Below are 12,390 nucleotides of genomic sequence, written 5' to 3'. Positions count from 1 at the left end.
CCTTCTATAAGCATTTGTGGCAGCCCAGATAGAACCTAGAAAAAGTGAGTGAAAGTGGGGGGGTGGAAAATATTCAGAAGCTCCAGGAGGATAGCTGATGGAGTCTCACAATTTTTAGCAAATCACTCAGAACTTCCTTAGGTCACTTAATTCAACAATCATTTATTAAGCTCTGATTATGTTCTAGATGCCACGCTAGGTAGGACCAAACCAGTACCTGTTCTGAGGGATCATCTTTCTTTCCTTTTTTTTTCTCCATTGATACAAAGGGAATTATTTAGCATAGTGGGCAAGTCAGGGTATTGAAATCACAAGATTGAGAGTCAGGAAACATAGGTTCTAGTTCCAACTCTGCCACTAACTTTTGATCTGTTTTAGTCATGATTCTTTTCTTGTCTAAAAAAAAAATCAATCAAATGCTTCTAACTTAATGATTCTATAATAACTGTGAACTGCTGCTTTGATGAGGAAACTATTGCACCACTAAAGATATTCAAGGTATCCACCTGGTTAAATCAACTCCAGGTGCCCAAGAGCAGCAGAACCCATACTGGGAAGAACCCCAGCCTCTACAAGAGGCTGAACTTCCTTTCTCCCAGGGTAGGGAACAATGGAGCCCAACAGATGATTAACAGCCATATTCCAAGGCTTTGAGTAACTTACCAAGTTTATTTGCATTAACCAATTAGGAAGCATTTATTAAGCTATGCACCAAGCACTGGGAAAGGCAATGAGAGTATAAAGGCAAAAATGAAAGCCTTTTCTTCAAGGAATTCACATTCTATCAAGAAAGAAAATACTTAAATATATCTACATGTACAGTATCTATATATGTATACATAGCAATTAGAAAATATAATAACTATATACTTCATAAAATTATAGTAACATATTTAAGCATATATTACTATATTTTACAAAACATAAATATAACATTAAAAATATAGTAATGTTATAGTTTTACTACATAGGTAATATATGTTTAAACATATTACTAGATTTTATATATGTAGTAAAAATATAGTAATATACCATAGTTACTATATGTTATAATTTAAATAGATATACACAGAGCTAGAGACAGAAACTCAGAGAAACAGAGAGAGAGAAAGAATAATGAGGGTGGGGGAGACACTAGCAGCTGGGGGAGGAGGAGATCAGGAAAGGCCTCATATAGAAGGTGGTGCTCAAGCTGACCTCTGAATGAAACTCAGGATTCAAACAGATGGAAGTGAGAAAGGTGTATAGTCCAGACCTGGGGGGAAAGACCTTTATCAAAGCTGAGAGATGGGAGATGGAATATTATATATGAGTAATAGCAAGAAGTCCAGTTTTGTTGCACCACAGAATAAGCAAATGGGTATAATAAGGCTAGAAATGTAGCTTAGAGCCAGGTTATGAAGAGTTTTAAAAGTCAGACCGAGGCCCGTGTATTTGACCCTAGACCCACTACGGCTTGTTTACAGGGGTGAAATGATCATATCTGTGGTTTAGGAAAAATCGCTTTGGCAGCTGGGTAAAGGAGAGAGCCTTGAGGCAGGGAGATTAACTCTAGTTAGGATGGTAGTCAGGCAAGAAGTGATAAAGGCCTGAACTAGGGTGGTGACCTGTATAAACGTAGAGAAGTGGGACAGAGGTGAGAGATGTTTGTGAGGCATAATGGATAATACTTGGCAATTTATTAGATAAAGAAGGAGTGGGAGAGTAAGGAGTTTTGAACCTTGGGACCAGAAAATATTGTTGTACAAAAAATATAGAGTTCATACCATTGACATTCATACCATGACAAAAATTACTGGGAAAACTAGAAAACAGTTTGGCACCATACCATATACTCACATTCACACCATGTACCAACATAAGGTCAAAATGGATAAATGATTTAGACATAAAGGGTGATATAATAAGTAAATTAGAGGAGCATGAAAAAATGTACCTGTTAGATCTAAGGATAGGGAGAGTTTATGACCAAGCAAGAAATAGAGAAAATCACAGGAAGTAAAATGGATTATCTTGATTACATGAAGTTAAGGAGGCTTTTGCACAAAACTAACCTAATGCAACAAATTTAGAAGGGAAACAAGAAGGGAGGGGGATTTTACAGCGAGTTTCTCTAATAAAGGTCTCATTTCTTAAATAGATAGGGAACTGAGCCAAATTTGTAAAAATAAAAGCAATTCCCCAATTGATAAATGGTCAAAGGATATGAGCAGGCAGTTCTCAGAAGAAGAAATCAAAGCTCTCTATTGTCACATGAAAAAAAATACTCTAAATCACTATTGATTAGAGAAAGGCAAATTAAAACAACTCTGAGGTACCACCTCACGCCAATCAGAAAAGGAAAATGACAAATGCTGGAGGGGATGTGGAAAAATTAGGACACTAATGCACTGTTGGTAAACTTATGAACTGGTCCAACCTTCTGGAGAACTATTTGAAACTTTGCCCAAGGGATTATAAACCTGTGCATACACTTTGGCCCAGCAATACCACTACCAGGTCTGTATCCCACAGAGATCAAAGAAAAGGGAAAAAGACCCACATGTACAAAAATACTTATAGCAGCTTTTTTCATGGTAGCAAAGAATTAGAAATAGAGGGGATGCCCATCCATTGGGGAATGGCTGAACAAGCTGTGGTATATGATTGTGATGGAATACTATTGTGCTGTAAGAAATGACAAGCAGAACAGTTTCAGAGAAACCTAGAAGGACTTACATGAACTCATGCAAAGTGAAGTGAGTAGAGCCAGGATAACATTGTGCACAGTAGCAGCAATATTATGAGGATGACCAACTATGAAAGACACAGGTACTCTGATCAAGACAATGACTCAAGACAATTCCAAAAGGCCCTTGATGGAAAATGCCATCCAACTGCAGAAAGAGAATGGATGAACTCTAGATATGAATGGAACTATATTTGTTAAACTTTTTTCTTGGGTTTTTTCTTTGTTTTTTATTGTAATATAGTTAACATGGAAATATATTTTGCATGACTTAGAAAAAGAATACATCAAAGGTTTTTATGGAAGTGTGTGGCAGGGATTAGTGGGTAGTAATACATATGTTTTAAAAGAGTATCAATAAAATATTTTAAATGTAAAAAATAGAGAGAGAGTTCAAAAAGGAGGTGTGTCGGGAGAGAGGAGAGAAACAGGTTGAATTTAAGATGTTTATCAAGGGGACAACAGCAAACAACTCTGCTTATTCAGTCAAGTTTGAGGCAAGGTCTTCAGATTTTAGTTTGAGAGAAGAGAATACTTTTCCCTTTCTGGGTGGGAATGTGACTTCACAGGCATATGACCCAGGAGAATAACCATGGCTGAGAATGGAAATCAAGAAATCCTAAGAGTGAATAGCCAAGATGTTTGTCCTAGAGTCAAAGAATTTTAGAGCTACAGGGTACCTTAGAGACCATCTAACCAAACGCCATCATTTCTAGATGAGAAAATCCAGGCTCAGAGCAATGATGGAATTTATCCAAAGTCACGCATCTAGTTACTGGTCAAACTAGGACTAAAAACTAGATTTCCTATTCTACTGCTCTTTTTACTTTACCACTCTGCCCTACAGAACAAGGAGAACATGTAGAGGGATCAGTAAGAAGATCAGGGACACAAACACAATGTAGAAGACCTTTGGAAGTCTCTGGAGCATTATAAAATTATATGTGGGGCATCAGAGTAAGTACTAGGGCCACCCGACTATGGGAGACCTCAATCCTCAAAAAGAATTATTGATTTCAAGAATACCTATGAACTGTGAGGTGGACACTAGGGAAAGGACTATATACAATGCTGCAGAGACCTTGGGGAAGGTGTGAAATAGTAAGCCCCTGGAGCAAGTGAGACTAACAAGGAGAATGGTCTATCTCAAGTGCCTTCCACCCCTTTTTGGGGTGGAAGACCTCAATTACAATCATGCTCACGCTGCAAATTCAAGTACTGTAAGTCTGGAGGACTGTATAGGTCTGCAGAAAAGGTAGGGATCACCAGAGGGAGAGGGATAGACTTTCATGTTCTTCTGTGGAAGTGTAGGGTTGGGGAACCTGCAGCCTCGGGACCACACGTGGCCCTCTAGGTCCTCAAGCAGCCCTTTGACTGAATCCAAACTTCACAAAACAAATTCCCTTAATAAAAGAACTTGTTCTATAAAACTTGGACTCAGTCAAAGGGCTGCACCCAAGGATCTAGACATGTGGTCTTGAGGCCACATGTTTCCCACCCAACACCTGTTCTACTGCTTTCCACATGAAGGGTGGCCTCAAGTACAGGGTAGTACTCTAAATTTGGAAGACTATAGATGTTCTTGGAAAAGGTGAGGCTCACCAAAGAGGAAGCTATTTAAGGGTTCAGGTGTGAGCTCATTGCAACTCGATTCAACAAACATTTACTAAGTGCTTACTATATGCCAGTCACTAGGAATACAAACACAAACCAAAAGAAAGACAGTGAAGGCAATACATATAAAGAAGCTGAAAGTCAGGGGTAGGGGGTAGGTGTGCTGGAGAATCAAGAGAGGAGTGAAGGAGTGAGCAGGACTGGCCTGGGCTCTTCCTCACAATGAAGGTCCTAGGAAAAACTGACCAATAAGAAGTTAGAAGCAGAGGCATCTTTGAGAGGTAAGAAGTCTTCTGGAGCTTGGTGGAGAAGTCCATTGGAGAGGAGAGAAGGAGTGAGCATTTGCATTTTTTGTCAAGTGAAAGAAAGCCTGCTCTGTATCTGATGTGGTGCTAGGGTGAGTGCTTGCATGGGAGTTCAGGTTCCTTTTACCTTTTCTCTATTGACCTAGACATAATATTCTGATGTTAAAAAAAAAAAAGGTCGGGGCAGGGGTTGGTAGGGGGTGGGGGAGGGGAGGATGAGCCAAATTTAGGCGTTCTCAGGAAAACCCTGGATGGGGACATGAGCTAAAGAAAAGTATTGTGAGAAGTCCACAAGACTGAACCTAGTCTGTGTAAATTCAGAGTTTCAGTTTTGAACCGCAGATTACATATATATGTATGCATGTGTAATACATATAGATATACTGTATATGAAAAGACAGCTACTAATACAAGTTAGAACTTAACAAAGATCAAGCAAGTGGTATAGACAAAACTGCAGATGAGGAAATTTAGATGAGGGAGAAATCCCATCACTGCTCAATGAAGGTTGCATGGATGAGGTAACAGTGAAACAGCACCCTGAAAAATAAGGCAAATTTTAAGAGATACAGAGAGGCCAAGAGAAAGCATTGAAGATATTTAGAGCATTTTTCTATGCATCATATTATTTTGATCCAAACAATAATCCTAGAAGATCTGTAGGAGTGAGATGATTAAGGAAAAGGAATGTTCAATCTAAGTAGTGCAGAAATTGAAGATGTCCCAAACCACTTTGAAGATTTCTCAGAGCAGGGTGAAAAAGGATTTGCTAGCAACACAGTCCAAATCAGCCCTTCCCCAAGCCCTAATAATATGAATAATATAAGAATCCAGGTCTTATTACTTATTCTGAGTAGGTCCACAGGAAGCTCTGGCTATGTAACTAATATTCCATACTGCATCGACCAATCTCAAATTTAGTCCAATATGTGTCAGCAGAATGGCTATAACATATTGACGAAAATAGATCAAGCTATCAGAAGCTATCATCCATCAATCATGCCAGGAAAGCAATGACCTTCTCTGCTGGCAAAATAAACTCCCAGCCTACAATACTCACAGTTAACAATTGTATAGCAATAGACAGTAATAACCCTTAAACAATCCTTCCTCTCAGAGAAGCTGGATCCCACTGAGCCATTTTCCCCACACGTTAGGATAATTTCTAAGTCTCTTCCCTGGTTGCTAAGTTACCAGCAACAGCATCTTAGAATACGCCTCCCTGGTTTGCAGTTAATCATTCAGCTTCTCTGTAGTGAAGTCTATGAGTCCCCCTGAAAAAAAAAATTATGGGCTCCCCCAAAGGATGAGAGGATCATAGATATTAAGCTGGAAGGGACCTGAGAGTTTATCTAATTCAAACCCTTCATTTTACAGATGAGGAAAGTGAGGCCCAGAGAGGTTAAATTAATTGCTCAATGTCATACAAGTAAATATTACAAACCATGAAAAATAACTATTTTGTTTTCATTCATTCATTCATTCAATAAACATCTGTTAAATACCTACTGTGTGTCAGATGCTGTGCCTTATTCTGGAGGTGCAAATAGATGCAAAAAACAGTCCCTGCCCTCAGGGAGCTTAACCTCACAACATCCCTCTGAGATAGAGCAGGCATTGTTATTCCCATTTTGCAGATGATGAAACTGATGTTTGAAGATGGTAAGTGATTTGACCAAGGTCATTCACCTAATAAGTAGCAGAACCCTATTGTATTCATTATCCAGGGCTCCTTAAGAGACAAAAGTCTTCTGTCTCTGATTGTTCACATATTGTCAAACCTAGAAACAGAGGAATGGTCTGCAAATGACTTTATAAAGGTCCCTCTCAGACCTACTAGGCTTATTCTCTATACTTTTGACTCGATCCTTCATTATCTCGTCATACACTAGTGGACAGAGTTAATGTCTAAAATCAAACAGTGAATCATATCCTTTGCCTTCTCATCAATACCACCACCATACTTCTCCCACCCAGCCAATTCCCACAGTATTCTTGTTCTATCCACCAAAGAAAGAACATTTCTTCTGAGTCAAGCAGATTTTGTGGTCCTGACCATACAAATAATGAGCAATGATTTTTTAATAGCTTCCATGTTATCTGTAAACTATGGATTCAATCTGTCACATTCTGGATGTAATGACTCAAATGTAAACATTCCCCCAAATCTATCAATGTCTGGGAGCCAATTAAGCTCCGTGGAATATAACTTCACTCCTCTTCTGATCTCAGGGCATTTGGTCACTGTGAACTGATCTATTACAGCCGTGAGGGTGCTCTCTCCCATATTATGTTCATATTAACAGATGAGGTGTGAAATGGATGATGATACCACTGACTGATTTATTACGATAGATTAGGCCACCGTGGAACTTAGTTTCTTCCTCGTTGGTTGAATCATAGTCAGACTCAGAAGCAAGATTCACTAAGAAAGCTAGTGAGACCAAGAAAAAGAGGGGTTTTCATTATAACCACAAACCTCCTTATACCCTTTTTGGGGACCTGTTGTGACCTGTAAGTGGATCAATCGAATGACACTATAACCTCCACTTTCCAGAAAAGACTGGGAAACGAAAGAGAAGGCAATTGTGGCTAATGAGGATATCAGAGCAAAGGAAAGACAATGAACAGCATTGTGGATAGGGCCCTTGCCACTCTCCTGGGGAAAAAAAAAACCCTCCTCAGCCCCACCCAAGGAAATGATGCCAGAAACTCTACCTGAAAGGAAGATGGTAACCTGAGTGAAGCTACAGGAATGTCAGCTCCCATGGTGGTTAATGCTTCTCTGAAGAAAGTTGAAGATCCAGACCAGTTTGCAAGTTTCTCTTGCTAGCTGCCTGGGACATGATGTATGCTGAAACCCATTTATTCCCATCCAGCCTAAATATCAAGGGAGCTGGTATAGTTCCTACTGTTGTGAAAGGAAGATCTTGACCTGAGGGGCTTTTCTCTGCCGCTTTTTGGCTCGGCTGTGGGCCTGACTAACAAAAGATCTGAAACAGTCATGGACTGATTCACAAAAGAACACTAACGCTACCTTTGAGTAAGAAGAAGGTTTAACTATCAAAGTCAGCTCCAGCAGACAAATGGCTGCAGCTGGACCTGTCTTCGGTTATTGATGCTTCGTATTCCTCTGTGATCTGGGGTTGGGATGTAATTAATTTACAAGTTCTTTCTCATCAATTATCTCTTTGGGAATCTTGGAATGCTTCACAGGCCCAGGCAACTCACAAAGTGAATGCATTTGTATGTTTTGTCCAATATTTTACACCCCCAACCGAAGACTTCCCCACATTGTATAGAATTCATTCGATATCAGCGTTATAAATCTCTCAAGAGCAGCAGTCCTTGAAAAGGCTCTACACCCACTGAGCACCAATTTGCTAATAATTGAGCATCAAAGGTGTCAATGTCATATAGAATGAATACATACTGGTTCTTTGAATCAAGATGATTAGACTGCACTGTAAACACAAACTGATTGCAGATTATCCCTCCAAAACAATCTCTAATGATTCTTAAAGCTGGGGAAGGTAACTTTAGCTTTAACTTTAGACAAGGAGAAAGTGTGAGGAATCTTGGGCCAGAGGATGGAGAGAAGGAAAAAGGAGGAAACAGAATGGTGAAAGAGGGATAAAACACTAAGCAAAGTCTTGAAGCATTGAAGACAGCTTCTGCTTACTTCAAAGCTTTTCAGAAGAATGGCTGGTTGTACATGTATTAGGTACCAGGGGCCCAACCAAACTGCCTATTTGGTGAAATCAACAATCAAAAAAAGAATGAGGAGTAGTATAGAGATGCATGTCAAGGAAGAATTGACCCAGGAATCATGATCCTTTAGTGTACATCTTAAGTCTCTTGCTAACCAGCAGCAAAATTTGGGGCAAGAACCTCTTCCTCTTTGGGACTCAGTTTTCCTTTCTGTAAGAAGAGGGGATGGTACTAGTTGCAACATAAGGACCTTTTTTGCTCTAAAATTATATTTCTCTTTTTCACACCCGTGGACCAATTTTTAACACTAATTTATTAAGTCCTAGTATAAATAATCACCATGTTAAATAGCTCTGATAGAAAGGTAATGCATATTTAAATGTATTCAAGACAGATCATTTCCATGAATATTTTAATGCCCACAGGATGCATAATTTAAAGTGCTTCCAAGGCAGGCAGGTTGGAAGTTTTCTAAACTTCCCAACAACAGAATGAGCCCAGCATTGTCTATGCCCCACCTTATGAATACCTAGGCTCCGATACATCTTCTGCCAGGGTGGTTAGCAAGTGGGAAGGCTCTGTCTAAATGAAAACTATTGAATTTCACTTACAATGTTTGCCACCCATCCATAATTCTCTTCTGAGAGAGAAAGAATCCATAGCTGCATCTGCTCTCCTAGCTCCTGACAGAGTGATGGTTGATAGAATCATTTCAGTGAGATGGATGACCTTCCATCTGATAGCTCTGTGGACTGCTGATGACTCTGTGCGGTGCACACTCACACACTTTCTTTCAGTTTCCACGAGATTTTAAATTGCAGGGTTCTAATTTAACTGCTTGTCTATACAGTCCTATTCAAAGGCAATGAGACAGAAGCGATAGGGAGCTAGAACAGTCAGGAAGACCCAGGTTCAAAACCTGCTTCTGATATTTACCAGCTTTATGACCATGGGCAAGTTATTCACTTTATATGAGCCTCAATTTCCCCTTATGGAAAGCAGGAATAATACTAATAGTTACCTCCCACACAAGATAGTCCTGATACTCAGATGAGATAATGTTTATAAAGCATTTTACAAACTTTAAGGGATTGTATAAATGCCACTTATAAAGTTGCCTTTGAGACCATAGCAAATAATGAGAATTTCTTGGCTCTGAATCAATAAACAAGTATTTATTAAGTACCTACTATGTGTCAAGTACTGGACTAGGAAAAGCTGACTGAACTTGGAATCCAGGGGACTTGCATTCAAGTCTCAGCTCGAACACTTATGAGCTGAGAGACAATGGACAAGTCATCTCACCTCTCTGGCCTCAGTTTCTTCATCAGAGAAATAGGAATACTTCCACTACCTAATTCACAGGAGTCGTGTGAGGGAAGTGCTTGGTAAGCCTTAGCGTTATGTAAATGTGAGCTATTACAATTAAGAACTCTTTACTTCAATCAATCAATAGACATTTATTGTCGTTCAGCCATTTCGGTCATGTCTGACTCTTTGTGACCCCATTTGGAGTTTTCTTGGCAGATACTGGAGGGGTTTGTCATTTCCTTTTCCATCTCATTTTACATATGAGGAAGCTGAGGCAAATGGGGTTGAATGACTTACCCAGTGTTCACACAGCTGAGACTGGATTTAAACTTAGGTCTTTCTGACTCCTGGCCCAGCATTCTATCCACTGTACCACCTAGCACTTACTATGTCCCAGGTACTGTGCTAAGCACTGAAAATACAAAAAGAAGCAAAAGCTAGCATCTTCCCTCAAGCATCTTCCCCTACAATCTGGGCCCACTTCCTCACCTATAACATGACAGGGGAGGAGTTGGGGTTAAACCAGATGTCTTCTGAGGCCCCTTCCTACTCTAAATCCATGATCCTAGGTCAGCAAAAGTCATTCTCTATAATGAAAAAGAGTTAATTGGGCTTGTAGGAAGGAAGAGAAGAGATGAGATAAACTGTGGCTGAGCTCCTTACTACTCTGTCTTACTTTCAAGTAGTGAATCCCTTCAACAATCCTCAGCTCTCCCACCATCCGATATCCAACCACCTCAGCAAAACCACTTACCAAAAAACACAAAAGATCCTAGAGCTTGGAGAAAAACTGGGGGCAAGGGGGTAGGGATATGTGAGTGTGTAATACTTCTGACCTCCATCTAGTCCAAGACTTTCTTTTCACATCCTGACATTTACTACAGAGGGACTGGCCATCTTCTTCCTCAGCTTTGACTCATGCAATGTGCTCATAGTCACAAGATTGCTTTGCAACCAAACAATTTTGAAGTCTGTGTATTTTCAGTCAGCTAACATTTATTAGACTCCAGGCCCTGGTGGATACAAGAAAAGTAAAAGGCAGGGCCCTGGCATGTGGAAGAGGAGCTCATGATTTAGCTGAGAAGAAAAATACAAGTACATGAAACAACCAGTGGGAAAAAAACACTCCATAAGAAATCTAAGTTGTACAGTATAATTAGATAATAAGACAGTACTGAAAAAACAAAGGCTCTAATTGTGTGGTACAATCAGTACAAAGGGAGTTAGAGAAAGGAGAATTTATTGTGGGCTGAAATCATTGGGAAGACTTTGCAGAAGATCATGGAAATCATAGATTATTTAATAATAATAATAATAGCTAACACTAAGGGCCGAGGCAGACTACAAGACCTGGACCATTTCTGTTCCACAAAGGAAAATCTGCCCCCTATTATCCTAATGTGAAAGAGGAAAAGGTACAAATTAAATGAATATACCTGAAAAGTGCTTCAGAGGGAAGAGAAGAGAGAGTGGCCACCTGGACAAGAGCTCAGTCCCAGGAAGAATCTATACACTGCTGCCTGAAGAGTCCCCTTGACATACTGGACATTGACCTATTACAGTGAATGACAAATGCCTCACCATTTCTCCATGGGAAGGTTTCAGTTTGAGCACTAAGCTTACGGTCTTTTTGTTTTGTTCCTTATCATAGAGACAGTGCTTCATGATCTGAAGAGCATAGTGAAGGCCATACTGGACACATGGATGTTATTTATTCATTTCTAATATTCTGATTAAAATTTTAGATGTGTTTCCTAAGCGAGTTGATGAAGCACATAGCTTGCTAACAAAACACTGTGTAATAAATCTAACACATACAGTATAATTAGATAATAAGACAGTAAAGTACATAATCAAGGTTCTAATTGCATAGTACAACCAGAACCAAAGGAGTTGGTTCTAGCCAATAGGATAAAGGCTAGAAGCAAGAGATTTGAAAAAGTAATCCACACACACACAAACCCCAGTGCCTAGACCAAAAAGACAAGGCACCCACAAAGGGGCAATAGTGAGGATTAACACTAAGGGGAAATAGGCAGCCAGCTCTATGAGAGCTACGCAGGGCATGTCAGTTACCCCCAAAGATCCCTCTGGTGTTGAGTAGTATTCATTACAGATGGAGGATGAGTGATTAACAGAAGATATTACATGTGTATCCCATCTCTCCAACTAGACCTACCCATTCCAGAGAAGGAATTGTGACTTATATCTTTGTATTTCCTCCCCTCCATTGAGCACAGCTCAATAAATATTTGTCGACTGGACTATTGTTGTTGTTCAGTCATTTTTCAGTTGTGTCTGGCTCTTTGGTTTTCTTGGCAAAGATACTGGAGTGGTTCGCCATTTTCTTCTTCGGTTCATTTTACATATGAGGAAACTGAGGCAAACAGGTTTAAGTGACTTGCCCAAGGGCACAGTTGTCTGAATTGGGTTTTGAACTCAGGAAGAGTTCACTACTCCCACTACTCTATCTACTGTGCCACCTAGCCACCTTGATTGGACTGGCTGATCACGAATCCAAATAACCCTCTGCTTCAATGTCCTGTCCCATGTCTGGGTGTAGCAGTCTCCTTTGGAGTATTGTGTTTCCTGCTTACTGAGTGGTTACACCTAAAGGACAGGGCCTTTTTCCTACCTCCTGAGACAAAAAGACAAGATGATACTTTTATGAGAAAATATGAGTGACTAAGTTTGTCTCAATGTCACCAAGAAATGCAGATG

Source organism: Phascolarctos cinereus, unplaced genomic scaffold (genome assembly GCF_003287225.1).
Source record: "Phascolarctos cinereus isolate Bilbo 61053 unplaced genomic scaffold, phaCin_HiC Scaffold_2;HRSCAF=192, whole genome shotgun sequence".
NCBI lineage: Eukaryota > Metazoa > Chordata > Mammalia > Diprotodontia > Phascolarctidae > Phascolarctos > Phascolarctos cinereus.
This window is presented reverse-complemented; position numbering follows the sequence as displayed.